Below are 20,003 nucleotides of genomic sequence, written 5' to 3'. Positions count from 1 at the left end.
TGAGGTCCCCGAAGGGTCTGCTTTTTCCTGAGGGGCTGATTCAGGGAGGCCCTCCCGTCTCCGCTCTGGGGCTCTGTCTCTTCCCCTCACACAGGGTCCGCATGTGGACAGCCTGGTGATGTGGACGCACCAAGGACCCTTGGAAGTTCCCTGGGAATGGGATCCATCCCAGTACATTTGGGACGCAGGCACAAGGTCCCAGAGGAGGCCTGGGAAGCCTTGGGGAAGGGAAGGCTGTAGTAGGTTTAGCCTCTGGGAGGGGGTGGTTCCACCCTCTGCCAAAGTCCCTGGAGCAAAGGCACGTGGCTCTCCAGCTGCCCCAGAGGCCAGGGTAGTGGCTGGGAGGCGCTGTGTGCCTCTGCCGGGTGGGGGAGATTTCTTAGCTAATCTAATGAAGTCAAGTCAGACATTTGCCTCTAAATCATATTTATTAATTTTTTAATTCCAAGGCTTTACAGATGAATAAGGAGACAGTTTATATTGAAAATAGTTTTTACATGTGAGCTTGAAAAAGAGAGTCTGTTGAAATCTAGTTTTTTCCTTCCCTGTAATGCCTCCTTTCATCCCAGGTTTTCCAACAGGAAATGCGTTCGTTTGCTCACCTCTGGGAGGGGGCTTTGGCTAGGAATCCACCAAAGACAGCAGGTGCCAGTGGGCTGCTGGAGCAGTCTGGCCTTTGTGAACCCTTTAGGAACTGTGGGCTTCAGGTTTTCAGACCATCCAAGGTGAAGGTGGCCACAGGGGCCTGGAAGCTTTCCCATCCTTCCTGCAGGGATGGTCCGTTTCCCTGCACGGAGCTTGGTACCTGGGTACAACACCCCTGTCCTGTGCTGTCGGTGGCTTTACCAATTTTGCATAGCAGCTTTTGAGCTGATCAATAGCTCTGATTGGCTGTTGAGGATTTCATGGATTCCTGTACCCCACTGGGAGCCCATATGCTGACAGAAGTTACATTTGTAGTTGTGGTGCTGCATACACATGGGTCCAGTTAGAAGGCTTTGATTCTTTCTAGAGGGAAAGGCATCTCTGAGGGATCACTGAGCTGCCATAGTCTCCTCAAATCATGCTGTCAGGTGGGCGACAAAGCAGGACAGGAGGGTGATTTCGTAGGAGAGTCGGGCCATGGGCCTGCGTGTTCTCTCTGCCCCCATAGTGCCGGAGTTCCTACGTGCTCCAGGCCCCGGGTTTGCATTGCACATAATTCTCAAGGGCTAATGCAAGCTGCACCAGGGACACAGAGGGCGGGGATGCGGGGACCCTGCCCTCAGTGGACCAAGGACTCACTGCTGGACTCTAATCTGTCTAGGTATTTTTGTGACTTGCAGAAATACCGCCACCTTGCCTGGGCCTGGAGCCACAGGAGACCCTTCCGAAGGTGAGGAATGTTCTGGAACGATGCAAGGCCTGCCCAGGCTGCCCCCAAGAGCCAGCGTCCTGGGGTCTCTGTGCGTCATCCAGCAATGTGAGCTTGCAGGACCCCGAGGAGCCCTCCTTCTACTTGGAAGCAGAAGACGACTGGGAGGATTCAGAGTCCCTGAGCTCACGGCTGCTGTTCCTGAACATCTCCGGATACAAGGCCAGCTTCCATGGCCTGTACAACGTGGCGCTGCCATAGCTGAGCGGCATGTTCTGCAGCTTTAGCGACTAGGAGGAGCTGGCTGGGCGCCTGGCACAGGCTCGAGGTGCGGCCAAGAAAGTTGACCTCCTCATGGCCCTGGCCAGGCTCTGCTTCCTCCTGGGGCGGCTGTGCAGCAGGAGGCTCAAGCTGTCCCAGGCCCGGGTGTACTTTGAGGAAACACTGGGGACCGTGGACGGCAGCTTCGGGGACCTGTTCCAGGTGGTGGCTGTGTACGCCAACCTGACCAGCATTTACCAGAAGCAGAACCGGGAGAACTGTACACAGGTGGTTCCCAAAGCCATGGCCTGCTCCTGGGGATACCCGGCCACATCTGCAACACCGAGGCGGATGGGGAGCTCCTGTAGCCGGCGCTGCAGTGGGCGGTGGGTGGTCAGAGCCTGCAGGCCGAGGCCCGGGCCTGCTTCCTGCTGGCCAGGCACCACGTGCACCTCAAGCAGCCCGAGGAGGCCCCGTCCTTCCTAGAGCGGCTGTTGCTTTTGCACAGGGACTCGGGAGCCCCAGATGCTGCGTGGCTCTCAGACTGCTCCCTGCTCCTGGCTGACATCTACAGCCGCAAGTGCCTCCCTATCTGGTGCTGAGCTGTGTCAAGGTGGCCTCATTGAGGACACAGGACTCGCTGGCCAGCTCACTGAGGAGTGTGAACCTGGTGTTCCAGAACGCCCTCCAGCCCCACAGCCTCCCCACCCAGACTTCCCACTACCTCAGACGAGCTCTGGCCTCCCTAATCCTGGGCACAGGCCAGGCTCTGCATGGCCTTCTCCTCGCCAGCCTGGCCCAGCCGTACAGCCACCATGGCTACCACAGTCCGGCCATCACCTTCATGACGCAGGTGGTGGAAGCCAGTGCTGTTGCCGGAGTTTGTGCCATTGTGGACATCCTGGTGGCCCTGGCCTGGCTGCACGTGCTTCATGGGCAGATCCTGGTGGCCTTGAACATTCTGCAGTCTGTCCAGGATGCAGTGGTGGCCAGCGAGGACCAGGAAGGTGTGATTGCCAACATGGTGGCCGTGGCTCTGAAGAGGACGGGCCGGACAAGGCAGGCAGCCGAGGGCTACTACCGTGCCCTGTGGGTGGTTTGGGACCTAAGCCAGTGGAGGAACCAGGCAGTGGTGCTGGCCAACTTCGGGACCCTGTGCCTGCACGCGGATGCCAGCAGGCTGGCCCAGCACTACCTCCTGGAGGCCGTGCATCTGTTCTCGAGGCTTCCCTGTTTGGAGTGTGGCCGGGACTTCACCCACGTACTCCTGCAGCTGGGTCACCTCTGCACCCACCAGGGCCCGGCCCAGCAGTGCAAGGGCTACTGTGAGTGGGCCCTTCTGGTCGCCGTGGAGATGGACCACGTGGAGAGTGAGTGCCCTAGTTCCTCCTGTGCGCCTTCTGGGGCCACTCGGGTCAGGGCACACCTGGGATTTGTGATTCGGAAACAAGTGGTGGTTTTTCCACCATCGAAAGTGCTGAGTCATGGCCAGCAGCAGCGGATGTTGGCAAGCGCCCTGGAGACAGGCAGTTCCCATGCAGGGCCAGGCCCTCTGTGTCCTACTGGGGAACAGCCAGCTCTTTCTGGTTTGCTCACGGACCATCCTGCCTTGAGCACGGAAAGTCCTGCCTGCTGGGAATCCCTGGCCATAACCCTGGGATCAAGGCAGGCTCTGCTGAGCTGGGACTTGGGGCCCCTCCATGAGCCAGGCCCTGAACGCCAGTTCTTGTGCCTGTGTTATCTGCTTGGTATCTCGGCAGCCCTGCGCACCTGTCATCCCACTTCACAGAGGACACAGGGGCGGGTGATTGCCCAAAGCCACAGAGCAGTTCATGAAAAAGCAGCTCGTGCAGAGTCTGCCAGGCCCCACCCACAAATGGAGCTTGTGGGGTCCTCGGGAAGCAGGTGCTGAGCATGGGAACGTGAGCTTCAGGCCAGAGAAGCCACAAAAGGGTGAGTGGCGTGATGGCGGGGCAGCACTTGGCCCCGGGTTAGAGAAGCCTCTTTAGTCTGGGACCAGAGGGTTGAGAGGTTTAGTCAAGTACTAGGTGTGGATAAGGGGCTGGTGGTGGGGGAGGGGCTGGCGGTATAGCCTGTGTGAAGGTCCAGGGGTGAGCAAGTGGGGGTGAGCAAGTGGGGGTGAGCAAGTGGGGGTGAGTGAGCGGGGATGAGTGGGTTGTAAGCGGGGGTGAGTGGTGGTGAGTGAGCGGGGGTGAGTGAGCAGGGCTCATACAGGGAGGTGCAGAGTTGGGAGTGGGTGCGTTGGGTGCTGGATGGTGAGAAGCTCTTCTGGAGAGCTAAGCAGGGCCTGGGGCCTCAGGCTGTGGCTTGGCCTTTTCCCCAAGAGCACTGGGGAGCCATGGAGTGGTGTCGAACAGTCACTGCACACTGAGCAGTAAACGGACAGTAGGTGGGCAGGGCTGTCCGAAATCTAGGCCTCAGAGAATAGATGAGGAAGTTGAGTCCAGGGAAATGGGTGAGACAAAGGATACTGTTGAGTCCCCTCTGCCTTGCAGCGTTTTGTCATGGCACAGTGAGACCACTCAGAGGTGCCTCCTGTGGCCTGGACCAGAGCCCCAGGGGCTGTGGCCAAATATGCCCATTTCCCAGCACAGGCCTGACACCCAGTCCTGGCCCTAGGAGGGAAGAGATTTTGGAAAGGACCGTGTGAAGGGGCCCCGTTCCCACACATCTGCCCAAGGAGGGGTGGGGGGTTCATACCCAGGCTTCTTCCCCAGGGGCATTCTCTGACTGGAAGGAGACCCTCCAGGAGCCCAGCGCCCCAGCCCCCACTGCAGCCTCCGGTGGCTCCTGGTTCAATAGCCTGTGGTACCTCCTCCTACGAGGCCCTCCCCAGGGTGCTGGGGGATTCAGACTTGGAAATGCAGGCCAGGGAATAGAGATCATGCGTCCCTGTCTCCCCACCCTGCGCTGAATGGTCGAGGAGACCGAGGGTGGGGTTGATACCCCACATGCTTACTTGGGGTCATTTTTGAGTCACTTTCGGTAGTTCGTGTCCTTCTAGGAGTTTGGCTGTTGTGTCTAGATGGTCTGATTTGTTGGTGTACAATTGTTCGTAGTGTTTCCATGGAATCCTTTTATTTCTGTCAGGTCGGCAATAATGTTTCCTCTTTCACTTCTGATTTTAGAAACTTGGGTTTGTCATTGTTTGTTTGTATTAGAGATGGGGTCTCATCATGTTCCCCCAGGCTGGTTTTGAATGCTGGCCTCAGCGATCCTTCCACCTCGGCCTCACAAAGCGCTGGGATGACAGGCGTGAGCCATGGTGCTCAGTCTCTGATTTGAGTCATTTGTGTCCCATCTTTCTTTTCTTGGTCAGTCTGGTGAAAGACTTGTCAATTTTGTTATTATTTTCAAAAAACCCACTTTTGGTTCTGTTGACTATCTCTTTTGTTTTTCCATTCTCTGTATTTTTACTTCCCATTTCCACTCTCACGTTTATTATTTTCTTCCTTTTATTCACTTTGGTTTAGTTCATTTTCCAGTTTCTCAAGGTGGAAGGTGAGGTTTTTGATTTGAGATTTTTCTTCTTTCTTTGAATGTAGACATTTACAGTTATAAGTTTCCCTTTCAGCACTGCCTTAGCTGCATCTTGGAGTTTTTGATACGCTGTGCTTTTTTTTTTTTTTTTTTTTTTTTTTTTTTAGGTTTTGCTCCATTGCCCAGGCTGGGGTGCAGTGGTGCAATCTTGGCTCACTGCAACTTCTACCCAGGTTCAAGCGATCCTCCCGCCTCGGCCTCCCACCGTGCTGGCCCGGGCTGTGCATTTGTTTGCATTCTTCTCAAATTAGTTTTCAGTTTCCCTGATGGTCTCTTCTTTGACTCACTGGTTGTTTAGGAGTGTGTAATTTCCACATATTTTTTAATTTCCCACATTTCCTTCACTCTTGATTTCCAGTTTCGTGCCGGTACAGCTGAAGAACACCTCTGCTTTGGTCTCAGTCCTCCATTCACTGAGGCTCGTTTTGTGGCCTGGCACATGGTCTGTCATTGGGAATGTCCCATAGGCACTCGACGGGACGGTGTATTCAGCTGTCGTTGGGGGGGGCATGTGTGACAGATGTCCATTTGGCGTACCTGGTTTCCGGTGTTAATCTTTGGAATGTTTCTGACACTAGAAAATCAGAAGCTTTCTACTGTTCCCAGCATCATGGCTTTGGGAGAGGCCAGAGGGCCTATGGTTTTGGAGCCTGGTTGCATGAGATAAGCATGTGTGGGAACACCAGGGGCTGGCTTTGAACCCCATTCCCCCAACATGATGCCATGTGTGGCAGACATGAGGCTTGGCTTTGCTCTCTCAGGGTTCCATCTGCGACAGGGGCTACTTGTGCCCCTGGCCTCCTCAGCTCAGGCTGAAGGCGGCCCTGGTCCTCACCAGAGGGCCTTTGTGAAGCAGAAAGAGATGGCCTGGTGCAGGGGCCGAGCCTGGCCAGGACCTCGGCCCTGGGAGTTGTAAAGAAGGCCGGCCTCTACCATGAGCATCTGCACCAAGCTGTGCCCATGTCACGGTGTGGTCGTTGTCTGCCCTTGTACAGGTACATGGCCTGTCTGAGCTCAGGCTCCCCGCCTATGGGGCCCAGGTTCACAAAGGTGTGAAAGAGACAAGCACAGCGCAGGGGCCTCCGAGCCCAGCCAGCCTCGCTTCGATGCTGGGAGGCTGACGTCTTCCATTTTGTCTTCTGCCCAGGCCAGCTGCGGATCGTCCAGTGGCTGTGCTACTTCTACAGCGTCGTCATGCCCAGCGAGGCCCAGTGTGTCTTCTACCACGAGTTCCAGCTCTCCTTGGCCCGCAAGGTGACCGACAAGGTGCTGAAGGGGGCAGCTCCTGGAGACCATCAGTCAGCTCTACCTGTCCCTGGATACCGAGCAGTGAGGGCTGGCTTTGCAGTGGTGAGGGTGTGGAGGGGGACAAGGGGGTTGGGGGGGCAGGGCAGGGAGGGGCACAGGGAAGCTGGCCCAGGGCCCCATCAGCCCCTTTCCTTTGGATCATTTGGTTCCTTGGAATCAGATGCTTTGAGCTGGTGGGTCTGGGGTCGTCCCAGGGGTGCTGCTGGCTCGTGAGTCCCAGCTTGAGCCTCGCTTTTTGGGTAAAAGGTCATCTCAACCCCAGCAGAGGCAGTACGTGCACTCTGGGCTGTTCTTCCTACTATGGTGGCTTTTGTCATCTGACCTCTGCCTGCCCCGAGTCTTCCCTCCTGGCCTTCATCTGTCCCCTTAAATGTGACCACAGCAGCCACCTGTGGCTTCTCTCCCACAGAAGACAGAGGCAACTGTGTCACCTGCTTCCCTGGGGCAGGGTTTCAAGGTCTCACGTCCCATATGTGGCCCGCTTGGCTTCCCCGGAACATCCTGACCTGGTGGGGTAACCATGGCCCTGGCCACCCCATCCACAGGGCCTGGTGACATTGCTGCAGTCACAGCCCCTCGAGTGTTGGACTTAACTGAGAGAGCAGTGAAGTCGTCAGATTCCATGGCGACCCGGGAGACTGGCTCCAGTCTTGGCCTCAGGTTCACAGAAGGAAAATGGGTCGGTGTGCTAGAGCCATGCTTCTCACAGTGTAGTCCCTGGACCAGCAGAGCAGCATCTATATCACCTAGGAGCTTGTGGCAAGCGGGAGTTCTGGGGCCTGCCCCAAGCCTGTGGAGCCGGAAGCTATGGGGGCAGGGCCAGCAAGCTATACAGACAGGCCTCCGCGTGACTGATGCCTGCACACCTTGAGAACCATCGACCTAGATAGCCTCTGAACACTAACGGCTCCTGGTGCGTCTAGAGAAGACACAGGCCATGTCTGGGAGGCAGGGGAGATGGACTAGCACACTCCTCCTGCCACAGGGCAGCATGATGCTCGATTCCCTCAGAAGGATGTCCTTCATCTTTTCCATGCTGTGTGTGTTCACCCTGGCCCTCCCAGCAGCCTGGGAAGGACAGAACACTGCACACACAAGAGGGCCGTTCCCAGTCCCCACATTCCAGATTCATCTGTCACCAGACCCACGGGAGGAGGCAGACTGGTTCCAGGAGGATGAGAGCCCTTGTTCTGACACTGCGTCTGATTCCAGGGCCTACAGATCCACTCTGGACTACACCAAACAAAGTCGGGATTTTCATTGACCTCCAGAAGAAAGAGGAGGCGCATGCCTGGCTGCATGCAGGGAAGATCTACTACATCCTGCGGGAGAGCGAGCTGGTGGACCTGTACATCCAGGTGAGTGGCAAGGGAGGCAGGAGGGCCCCTGTGCTGTTCACTCTCTGTCCATCTGTCCATCCATCATCCATCCATCCTTTTATCATCCATCTATTCACCCGTCTATCCATCCATTCACCTGTCCATCCACCCATCCATTCATCTGTTTACCTGTTCATCTTTCCATCCATCCATTCTTCCATCATCTTCCCATATACCTGTGGGTCCTTCCATCCATCCATCCATTCATCTGCTCATCTTTCCACCCACCCATCCATCCTTTTATCATCCATCCATTCACCTGTCCATCCATTCACCTGTTCGTCCATCCATCCATCCTTCCATCATCCATCCAACTGTTCATCCTTCTATCCATCCGTCATCCATCTGGTCACCTCTTCATCCATCCATCTTCATCCATGATCCATCCATTCACCTGTCCATCCATCCATTCACCCATCCATTCACCTGTTCATCCATCCCTCCATCCATCCTTTCATCATCCATCCATTCACCTGTTTATTCTTCCATCCTACATCCACTCGCCTCCTCATCCTTCCATCTATCCATCAGCCATCCGTTCACCTATTCATCCATCCATCATCCATGCATTCTTTTATCATCCATCCACCATCCATCCACCCACTCATTCATCCATCCTTCTATCATCCATCCACTCACCTCCTATTCATCCTTCCATCCATCTGTCCCTCTCTCCATCCACCCACTTTTCCATCCATCCATCATCCATCCATTCACCCGTTCCTCCTTCCATCCATTATTCATCCATCCATCCATTCATCTATCTGTCCATTTGTTTATCCATACATTTGTCTATCCACCATCTATCCATCCTTATGTACATACATTATCTACCCACCCATACATACACACATACACACATAATTCCAACCACCCACGCACCCATCCGTCCATCCATCCATTCAAGCATTCCTCTATCCACACACCCATCCATCCATCCATGTGTCTATACATCTGCTCATCCATCCATCCACTCATTCCTAATCCACCCATCCATCCACTCATTCCTAATCCACTGCTGAGTAACTGTTGTGTGCCTTTTCCCTCCGTCCAACTGGTTCCCTTACATCCTCCCCCAGTGGCCAGCATCTTCTCCCTGAGGGCAGAGGCGTGACCCCTCACAGTGCCTAGGACCTGCTGGTATGCAGCACATGCTCAAAGATGGGACCACTCAACACACAGAAGAACGTGCTCCAAGCGACACGTGGCACCTCTCCTTACAAAACGAATCTATCATAGCGGCTGTTTTCAGAGGCTTTCCCAAACACAGTGTGATCTGGAACAAATTGTGAAGCCCACGAGCCTGGTGAAGCTTTCATTATTGAGCACCTGCTGTATACCTCCTTGAGCTGAGGAGAAGGATCAAGAGCTCATGGCCAAAAGGGGACCAGGCCCACCCACAAACACTGTTGATGTGTGGCCCTGAGCTGCGGCAGGGATGTGGCAACGCAGAAAGGAACTAGGGGATGGGCTGCCAGCAATCTGGGGGCCACGGAGACTGTTTGAGTGCGGGGGGTGGGCTAGGGCTATCCCTGGTGATAGGATTCACAGATGTCGGGCTCCTGGGCTGCAGCTGCTCAGTCATCTCCTGGTACTCAAGTGCATTAGTTCATTGTCCTCAAGCGTACCTGCAGTGTGTGAGAGGAAGGAGGCTGGCGAAGGTGGGTGTGGCCACCTCACCAGGTGTGGGTCTTGAGGGAACTTCTGCTCCTTTCAGGTGGCACAGAATGTGGTCCTGTACACAGGTGACTTCAACCTGGGGCTGGCGCCATTTGAGGCAGCTGGAGACATCTTTCTTCAACGAGGCCTGGGAGCGGGAGAAATCTGTGTCCTTCTACCAGGTGAGCTGGCCTGTGGGCTGATGTGGGTGGGCCTCAGGGGGACACCTGGAGGGCAGAAGCCTCCCACCTGGAGGCAAGGTCACCCATGCACATGCTTCGTTTCCCAGTGGTCTCACAGGGAATGATACTGACTGTGCCCCTGCCCGGGACAAATGCCTGGGCCGTGGACATGGCAATGGCTCTACCCTTGCACCTGATGATCTCAAGCAACCATGAGTGGAAAGTCCTGTCCCCATCTTCCAGATGAGGAAGCTGAGGCTCAGAGAGGCACAGGGACATGTCAAAGGACACACAGCATGTCAGTGGGAGGCCCAGGGCCAGGGCCCAAGTCTGCCTGCACCCCGAAGCGGGAACGGCTACTCCCTTCCTCTGAGCTCATGGTGTGGCTCAGCCCTGGGCACAGATGAATGTGTTTTTAGAGCAGAGAGGAGTGCTGGCTCCCCCCAGTCAGACCCCCGGTGCACAGGTGGGAGAGGCTGGTCTGAGGCTGCCAGGTGTATCTGGATGGGCCTCAGGTGACTCTTCAACCCCCAACTTGGATGTCTGAACCGTGCGTTATCCCAGAGCACAGAGCTCTGCGGAGGTGCAGGGGTAACTGGGTTGTGGGATGCCCCAAGCACGTTTGAGCTCTGAGGAAGGCGCTTGTCAAGGTGGGTGCTGCGGGAAACCTGACCCCACCTGCCTGTGTGGTAGGACCGGGCCCTGCCTCTGGCAGTGACTATGGGCAACCTCAAGGCGGAGCCGCTGCTGCAGCTGTGCAACAAGCTGCTGGCCATGCTGGAGGAGCCCCAGGAGGGCTTGGAGGTTGGCCACATGGCCCTAGAATTCAGCATCACTCTGGGTAAGTCCCCTGAGTCCCCGCCCTGCCAGGATCCACACTTTGCCAGAGCCGAGCCTCTGGGTCTGTAGGGCAGGAGCTGAAACAGCTGCTGGATTTTCCTGGTCTCCTATCCAGGCAGGCAGATCTGCCCAGCTGGCTTCCCCATCTGGCCGTGCGACACAGCCCGAGGTCTCTCACGCAGTGCTGAGCTCTGCTTCCTCTGTCTCTTGCCGCTGCTGACCACAAGGGCCACCCAGTGTGCCCTGTGCCTTCCAGACATGCCAGGCATCTCGGTCCCTGTATGTGCCAGGCTGAGTGGCACATTCCCTTTGTCTTGTGCCCTTTCCACCCTCATCAACCACACAACTCTCTGGCTGATGAAATCCCAGTTCCCCTTCCAGCAGCCTGCCCCTTAAGGCCGGGCATCCCCTGGTGCTGTGCCAGGTCGTTTGTCCTCCTCCAGAGACAGAGAACCCTGGGCGGGCCGCATGCCCCAACGCCTGGTGCCTTGGGGCCCATTACACAGTAGGTGTGCAGCTGTGTAGGAATGTATTGAATGCAGGCTCCACAGCACTCACCCTGCGAAGGGGAGGACATCAGAGACAGCCTAGGTGGGTTTGCACAACTGTGGGGGGACCTGGAGCTCAGGCACACAGTGACTTCCCAAGGTAAGGGGCTCTGATCGTGACACACCCAGGAGGAGTCGGATGTCACGTCTGTGGGCTGCGTGGAGCCGGGGTGCCTGGAGCACCTGGACTGCATGGGTTTTGGGCTCCCCTGGTTAAAACCAGTGAACAAAAGGCAGGTGACTATGTGTAGGCACAGAGCTGGGCCATCCAAGTCCGACTTTGCCACAGCCTCACAGTAGACACGGGCAGGCCTTATTAGTTCTGCTTTACAGATGGGAAAGTGAGTCTGGGAACCCAGAAGGGACTGGCCAGAGCTGCCCAAGTGACCACAGGTGACTGGAGGCAAGCCAGGTGCTGCCCAGGGTCTGCATGCCTGCTCCTGAGGGGCCTATGCCTGACTGCCCCAGGGAGCCACGTCCTCACACCTGCCCCTTTGGCCTGCACCCCAGGGGACCGGCTGAATGAGCACGTGGCCTACTACTGGCTGGCTGCCCTGAACCACCTGCTGGGCCATGGCAAGCTGGCGGAGCACTTCTACCTCAAGGCCCTGTAGCTCTGCATCTCGCTGCTGGAGTTCGACGAGGAGACCCTCTACTCCGTGAAGGTGTACCTGGTACTCGATGATATCTACTATGACCTGAAGATCAGGGGGGAGGGGTAGGGCTCGGGGTGTTTCCAGCCCCCTTGGAGTGGGATCTCCACCCTGACCCCAGGGGCCTGGGATCCAGCATTCCTTAGGAATGGCCCAGTGGCCTCCCTGGAGCTCTGCACGCAGCTGGAGGAGCCGGCAAGGTTAGCAGATACAACCCAGCTCCCAAGCTGGCCAGGCCCCACCCTCAAGAACTCAGTCTCAACCAGGGAGGCTGACACATGAGCGGACAATGGTGGCCTCTGGGTAAAGAAGGGGGATTGGAGTCAGGGGTGTCAGGGGGGCCCTCCTGGAGGAGGTGACACCAAACTGAGTCTTGACAGTCAAGTGTCAAGTTGCATTTAACAAAGAAAACAGGGTCAGGAGAAGGACATTTTGGAGGACGGCATCATCCTCATTGAATCTACATTGCAAGATCCAACCCAAATCCCAGTGCCTCCTCTAGGAAGCCTGCCCAGGGTGCCAGTCTGCACTGAGCAACTCCTTCTTGGAGTCCCGAGACACCTGGAATCTTCACATCACCCAGGAAGGGTGGGGTGGGACCAGTGTCTTACCATCAGGTTCACAGACAGGGGAACCCCAGCTCAGGGCAGGAGTAGTGGGGCGGGGCCCCAGCCAGCCAGGCTGAGACCTTGCTGGGTCAGGTCTGTCTCGAGGGAGGTGCTGTGCTCCCTCTGCCCCCAGCCCTGCAGGGGTGGAGAGCTGGGACTGGCAGACTCAGACCTGGGGTGTCTCCACCCCTCTGCCCAGCAGGCACCCACCCCTCCTCCGCATCGCAGCGGCACCGTGTCAGTGCTCCTTAGGGGCTGAAGGGCCAGGGCGCTCCAGTCCAGGGACTGAGATCTTGGGGGCCTTAGAACAACAGGAGGAGCTGGGGCAGCCCTAAGACCCCGCCCTGTATCCCTCACCACAGGCCTGGGGCTGCCCGGGAGGCCCCTGCCCAGTGCTGGCGACACCTGGTGGTCAGAAGCGGTCCCTGTGGCCTCCCAAGTCCCAGCCAGACAGGGAGGTGCCAGGGGTCAGGCCCAGAGGGACGCTGCTCACCGCTGAGGGGCTTGCCTGGGACCCAGGGGACAGGCCTCCCAAAAGTGGGCCTTTATCTCTCTTGGTCAAGCCTGCCGCCCACATCCGCCTGCCCAAGAGGACTCAAGGGCCAAGTAGTACCTGAGAGGCCAAAGTCCATGGTTGGGGTCGAGGGGCAGAGGCCTCCTTCATCTCCTTCCCATGCAGAGCCCTCTGGGTCTCATCGTGACTATGCTGTCAGCCCAGGCCAGCTTCCCACAGGGAGGCCCCCTCGGAATTCCCCAAGGGCGGCTGTCTTTCCAAGGCCACACCCTCCTTGTATAGGAGGCTCTGGACCCGGTGCCCAGAGAAGTGGGAGAGAAAGCTGGGCTGGATGGGGCCTGGAAGGCTGGCGGAGAGGCAGGGGTAAATGGGCATCCTTGCCGATTGCCTATAACATGCGGTCAGTTTACACGTGAGAGTGAGCCCTGGAATAGGGTGGATTAGGTGTGTCCTGGCTCAGCCTGCCACTCACTAGCTGCTGCAAACTACAGGCACATGGAAATGCATACTCAAATGCGCACAGGCACACACGCACGCACGCTCAGGCACACACACAACCACATACACAGGTACACATGCACAGGCACACAACCACGCACACGCAGACACATGCTTTGGCTGGCTCCTTCCTGTTTAGTTAGGATGCCCTTGCCTCCCACCCCCGGCTGAGTCAGGAGCCTCCTGGGCCCCCACAGGCTCCTGGGCTTCCCTCTGCCACAGCCCGGGCCACCTTTGTGGTCAGTGTTCAGTCCCAGGTCCCTCAGACTGGGAGCAAGGATGTTAGGCTCAGCCATGCACCCAGCACCGAGTCCAGTGTTTCGCTGGGCCAGGGGGCATTGGATGAGCAGGGGCGGTGACTCGGGTTCTTCTCACGCCCCTGCTCCCTGTGTGGGGCGGGGCAGTGAGGGAATGGACTGCTGCATCTTGGACTTTGTCCTTGGTCCTGGGAGCCATCTTGAGATGGTAAAGAGGGCCAGGCCAGGCTTGGGTCTTAGAGAGGTCCCTTGGGTGTCCCCCATGTGGAGGAGGCGCCTGGGGAGAAACTGGCCGGGAGATGGGAGGGTCAAGGTGGAGGTCTGGGAGGCAGCATCCCACGCCAGGGATGGTGAGTTTGACCCAAAGATGCATTAAAAGTGGGAGTGGATGTCTGGGGAGTCACACTCCATCAATATTTCAGGGAACATTGCCAGGGAGGACACCTGTGAGATGGTTTTGTACCTGGCCTGGCCCGTGGAGGGCCTGGAAATGGTCAGCATGGACAGGGGCCAGAGGGGAGCCTGGGTCACTCAACGCTGTGCCCCCGCTGTGGCTTGGAGCCACGAGTCCTGCATGGAACTCTCAGAGCAGGCAGGATCTGCCCTGACCTCAGCCCATGGGGAAAGCAGCCACTGCCTGCAGAGAGGGTGGGACTGGGGCAAGAGGCTTGGGGTGAGTGGAGCATAGCGATAGTTAGGAAGGCTTCCAGGGGTTTCATAGTTGTCCCCACCTCCTGCAGCTGAGACCACAGCAGTGTCACAGGCTTTGGGGCTCATGGGATGAGCCAGCATTGGCTGGACATGTGGAATGACCTGGAGACAGGGACAGCCTCTGGGAAGACGGGCTCCGAGTCCCCCTTTTGCTGAGCATGGCCTGTCCTCTTCAGGAACGGTTTGATGCAGCCGGGTACTACCAGCTGGCACTGGCAGCCGCCGTGGACCTGGGCAACAAGAAGGGCACAGCTGAAGACCTACACGTGGCCGGCCACCATCTCCCACAACTTCCTCCTGGACCGCGAGAAGTTGCTTTTCTTCTATCAGAAGGCGAGGACCTTTGCCACAGTGCTCAATGTCTGCAGGGTCAACCTGCCTCCTCTGCCACTCTGCGGGTGGGCCCCCTGGTTGGCCCCAGCCACCCTCGCTGAGGACAGCATCCAAGAGAGTGGGTTTTGTGCAAGGAGAATGGTCTCCTGCCTCTCCTGGTGTGTCCCGTGGCTCATTTTCTGGGGAATGGAGGCATGAAAGCAGGGTTCAAATAGCAATAAATGTTTTTTTTGCAATAACATACCGAAGTCCCCATGGCATCCTTCCCTGTGTGCTTCCTGGGCTGTGTCTAGGGGCCAGCTCCTTCCCTGGTGGCAGCCCTCTGATCTTGGGGATGAGAAGGACCCCGAGTCCAACAGACCTGGGCGAGGTCACCATGAGCCTCGGTTTCCTTGGCAGCCAGAGGGGAGATGGTGGTAGAACTCCCTGGGCAGCTCCCTGCTCTCCTTGCTCACAGCTTTTGTTGTAGGTCTAGTGCCACCCTTGCCTTTATCCTTCAGGCCACTATGCCCGCATGAGGGGGCTGCTAGTGCCCCTGTTCGCCATTGAAAAAACAGAGGCACAGAGAGGTTGTCTCGCCCACCGTCACACAGCAGGTAGGGGGGGAGACACAGAGCCCAGTACACTGACCACCACACCACACTACCAGCTTGCTGCCAGGAAGGTGTCCCCCATTAGGACCACAAGGTCAGCTCCTGGACCTCTCTTGTGGTGTCAGGAGAGCCACAGGCCAGTGAGGGTGGCCCCGGGGATCCCTCACTCAGTGTCCTCTGCTCCCAGATTTGGTTGGGCTGAGTCTGGCCAGTCCCACCTCTGGCCACCGCTCAGCCCTGCGGGAAGTGAGATGCAGGGATCTCTGCCTGTGTAGACGCTGCTACCCAGTATTGAAAGCCTTATCTGGGCTGCCCCCTATGCCATCACCAGAGGCCCCCTCCCCTTCCGACCCCCGGCCCTCATCCCAGTCCCTGGAATCTCTTGGCCCCAGGGAACACAGCTCACACGGTCTTTTGGCCAGTTTACGGCAAGCAAACCGAGGTTCAGAGACTGTGGGTGTCCCACGTGATTCTCACATGCACTGCACTCTTCCAGGCCCCTCTTGTAAACACTTTAAATGAGGTGACTTTCACATCGCATGCAATTAACTATTTCAACGCCAATGATGTGATGGCATTTGTGCACTCACAGTCCTGTGCAACCACTCACGCCATGGAGTTTCAAAACATGTTCATCTCCCCAGAAGAAACTTGCCATCCTCACTAAGCTGTTACCCCTCCTTGGTATCCCCCAACCCCTCGTTTAATGGAAGGGGAAACTGAGGCCCGGAGAGAGACTTCCCAGTGGGTGGAGCTCTGATAATAAGGAATCAGGCACCCATCTGCTGCTTCAGTCCTGGGTTGGTTTTCCACCCAGCAGAGGTGACAGAGCCAGGAGGTTCTGGGACCCCATGCTTGCAGCCAGAGCCCTGCCCTGAGCTTCCCCACCAGGGGGCAGCAGAGAGCTTTCCAGAACCGGCCGCGGGGCTGGCGGGAAGCAGCGGGTCAGAGCTGCTGACAAACCTCACGTGGACCCCAGATCGCTGTCTCTGTGGGTTGGGCTTGGGAATTGGACAGGACGCCGCATGGTTGGAAACGTGAAGACAGCACGGCCTGGCTGGAGGAGCGGGAAGCGCCGTCACGTTTACTGAGGACACAGATCTCCTGCCCGCTGGGCCGGGCCTGCAGCCACTCTTCTCGGAGTGGGGTCCGCAGGTCCGGGTTGCTCTCAGCCCCCGACCTGCCTCAGAGTCCAGGCCTTTGGAACTCCTCTGCCTCCGCATCTCCACCCACCCTGGCTGGTGCCACGAGGGGACTGGATCCTGGGATCCTGTTCCTCTTGGGCAGCAGACATTGGGGGACCAGAGGAGATGATGGGTCTTCAAGCCCCACATTCAAACCCCAGTCCACCTCTGACAGTCTGGGGGCTCGGGGTGAGGGAGTTGATGTCTCTGAGCCCCAGTTTTATCACCACTAAAATGAGACCGACATACTGGGGCAGAGTGCCAGCCCCAGGGCTAACAGAGGCCTGTTTCCTACTGACAATACCTCTTACTCCTAGGAACAGCTGCAACAACCACACACTAGGGAACACTCAACCCAGGCCAACTTGTCAGAGGCACGTGAGCCAGAGCGACTCCATCTTGAATGGGGGCTGGGTAAAGGGAGGCTGAGACCTGCTGGGCCGCATTCCTAGGCGGCTAGACATTCTTAGTCACAGGATGAGGTAGGAGGTCGGCACAAAATACAGCTCATAAAGACCTTGCTGATAAAGCAGGTTGCAGCAAAGTCCGCCAAAGCCCACCAAACCCAAGATGGCCACGAGAGTGACCTCTGATTGTCTTCACGGCTCATTATGTGCTAATTATAATGCATTAGCTGCTACAAGACACTCCCACCACCGCCATGACAGTTTACAGATATCATGGCAACATCTGGAGGTTGCGCTACATGGTCTCAGAAGGGAGGGCAGAAACTCTCAGTTTCGGGAATTGCCCACTCCTTTCCCGGAACAGTCATGAATAGTCCAACCCTTGTTAAGCATATGATCAAGAAATAACCATGAAAATGGGCAACCAGCAGCCTTTGGGGCCACTCTGCCTATGGAGCAGCCTTTTTTTTTTTTTTTTTTTGAGATGGAGTCTCGCTCTGTTGGCCGAACTGGAATGCAGTGGCCTGATCTTGACTCACTACAACCTCTGCCTCCTGGGTTCAAGCGATTCTCCTGCCTCAACCTTCCTAGTAGCTGGGATTACAGGCACCTGCCACCACTCCCAGTTAATTTTTTGTATTTCAGTGAAGACAGGGTTTTGCCATGTTGGACCAGGCTGGTCTCGAACTTCTCACCTCAGGTGATCCACCTGCCTCGGCATCCAAAAGTTATAGGATTACAGGACTGAGCCACTGAGCCCAGCCAGAGTAGCCATTCTTTTATTCCTTTTCTTTCCTAATAAACTCGTTTTCAGTTTCTGGACTCGCCCCGAATTCTTTCTTCTGTGAGATCCAAGAAACCTCTCTTGGGGTCTGGATCGGGACCCCTTTCCAGTAACAAACTTGCTTAACCTCTCAGACCCTTCGTCTCTTCATCTGTAACCAAAGACAAAGCCTCCCCCGAGGTTCCAAAACTGTAGAGAGAATGCATGGGAAACGAGGGGCACAGAGTTGGTGTGCAGAACCAGTATCACAGACTGGGTGTCAAGCCACTGTCGTACTGGAAATAATATCACGCTCTCCCCCACAAGTTATGAGGAACAATATCACAGGGGGGTGTGTACCTTCTCCGGTAGTGGCAGTAGTATCATCATCTCTTCCTTTAGATGACAGGAACAGTATCACAGTGTGGGTGTACACCCCGTGTTTTTGGAAGCAATGTCATTCTCTCTTCTTCTAGGTTTCACGATTCATATCACAGGCGGGGTGTACACCCCTTGTTATATTGGATGGAATCTCATCCTCTTTCAACCTGTATCTTTAGAACAATATCCCATGGGGGCTGTCCATCCCTTCAATATTGGTACTAAGACCATCTTCTCCTTTCCTGGATATAAGAAACAATATCACAGGAGGGGTGTACACCCCTTGCAATGTTGGTAGTAATACCATCTCTCCCCTGTGTTTATTAAGGACAAAATCCCAGGGTTGCTGTACGGTTCCTACTTTATTGGGAGTAATATCATCCATTCACCCCCTGGATAAGAGGAACCATATCACTGAAGAGGTGTCCACACCCTTCGGTATTGTCAGCCATGGCATCTTCTTCCCGCCTGGATATTAGGAACGATACCCCGGGGTTGGGGGCGGTGTGCACCCACTGCGATATCGAAGGTAAAATCAGCCTCTTTCCCGCTGGATATTAGGAACTGTATCACAGGTGTGTGTGCACCTTCTGGGATATTAGGTGTACTGTCAGCCTCCATCCTGCTACCCTGCTGCATATCAGGAACAATATACAGGGGGCAGGGTAGTTACACTCCTGCGATATTGAGAGCAATATTCTTCTTTCCCCTGTACAGTAGGAACTACATCACAGAGGTCTGTACAACTTCTGTGATATTGGGATTCATGTTGTCTTCTCCCCCACAGAATGTCAAAACCAATATCACAGAAGGGTGTATACCCCCTGCGATATGGCCAATAATGTCATCGTCTCTACCTTTGGATACGAGGAACATCATCACAGAGGGTGTGTACACTCCCCTGCAATATTCAGCATAATGTTATCCTCTTTTCCCCTGGATATTAGGAACGATATCCCTGGTGAAGGGAGGTGGAGTACATTAAGAACAACATGACTGGGTGGGTGTACTCCCCCTCCGATATTGGGAATAGTATCATCCTCTCTTCCCTAGCACATTAAGAACAATATCACAGGAGGGATGTACAGCCACAGTCCCTGCATTATTGGGAGTAATAGCGTCTTCTCCCACTCTCGATATAAGGAACAATATCCCAGGGTTTGTGTACATCCCTTGCAATATTGGGCATATAGTCATCGTCTCCCAACGTGGATATTGGGCGTAGTGTCCCAGGGGGGTGTACACCTTCTTTGATATTGGGAGTAATATCATTCTTTCCCCTCAGGATCGTAGGCAAAATATCGAAGGGGTTTTACAACTCGTGCAATATGGGCAGTGATATCATCCTCTCCCCACCTGGATGTTAAGAACTACATCACAGGCGGCTGTACACATCTTGCCATATTGGGAGTCCTATCATCCTCTCCCATCTTGGATATTAAGAAAAATATTACAAAGGAGGTGTACACCGGCTGAGATATTGAGAGTAATATTATGCTCTCCCCTTTGGGATATTAGGAACAATATCACAGGAGATGTGTACAACCCCTGCGATACTGGGAGTCATATCATCCTCTCCCCCTGAATATAAGAAACATTATCACACGAGGATGTACTCCCCCCGTGATATTGGGAGTCATATCATGTTATTCGGAACAATAGCACAGTGGGCGTATAAAACCCCTGCCATATTGCCACTAGTATCATCGTCTCCCTCCAAGGATATAAGGAACAATATCACAAGGGGGTGTACACCCCTGCGATATTGAGGGTAACATCTTCCTCTCCCCAGCTGGCTATTAGTAATATCTTCCTCTCCCTGGCTGGATGTCAGGGAAAATATCACAGTGGAGGTTCACGCCCCTTGCGATACTGAGAGTAATATCATCCTCTCGCACACTGGATAGAAGAAACAAGATGATCGAAGGGATGTACACACACTGCGGTAGTTTAAATAATGTCATCCTCTAACCCTGGCTATTAGGAATAACATCACAGAGGAGAGTACA

At 55.7% G+C, this 20,003-nt stretch overlaps 1 pseudogene; it reads left to right on the top strand.

Moving 5' to 3' along the window:
* The first annotated feature begins 774 nt into the window (after positions 1 to 774).
* On the top strand, positions 775 to 14,914 carry LOC117063636 (annotated as a pseudogene).
* The last annotated feature ends 5,089 nt before the right edge of the window (positions 14,915 to 20,003 follow it).

The sequence above is a fragment of the Trachypithecus francoisi genome, unplaced genomic scaffold (genome assembly GCF_009764315.1).
Source record: "Trachypithecus francoisi isolate TF-2019V2 unplaced genomic scaffold, Tfra_2.0 Lachesis_group18, whole genome shotgun sequence".
Classification (NCBI taxonomy): domain Eukaryota; kingdom Metazoa; phylum Chordata; class Mammalia; order Primates; family Cercopithecidae; genus Trachypithecus; species Trachypithecus francoisi.
The sequence above is the reverse complement of the archived record's forward strand: the minus strand, read 5'-3'. Positions and strand labels throughout refer to the sequence as shown.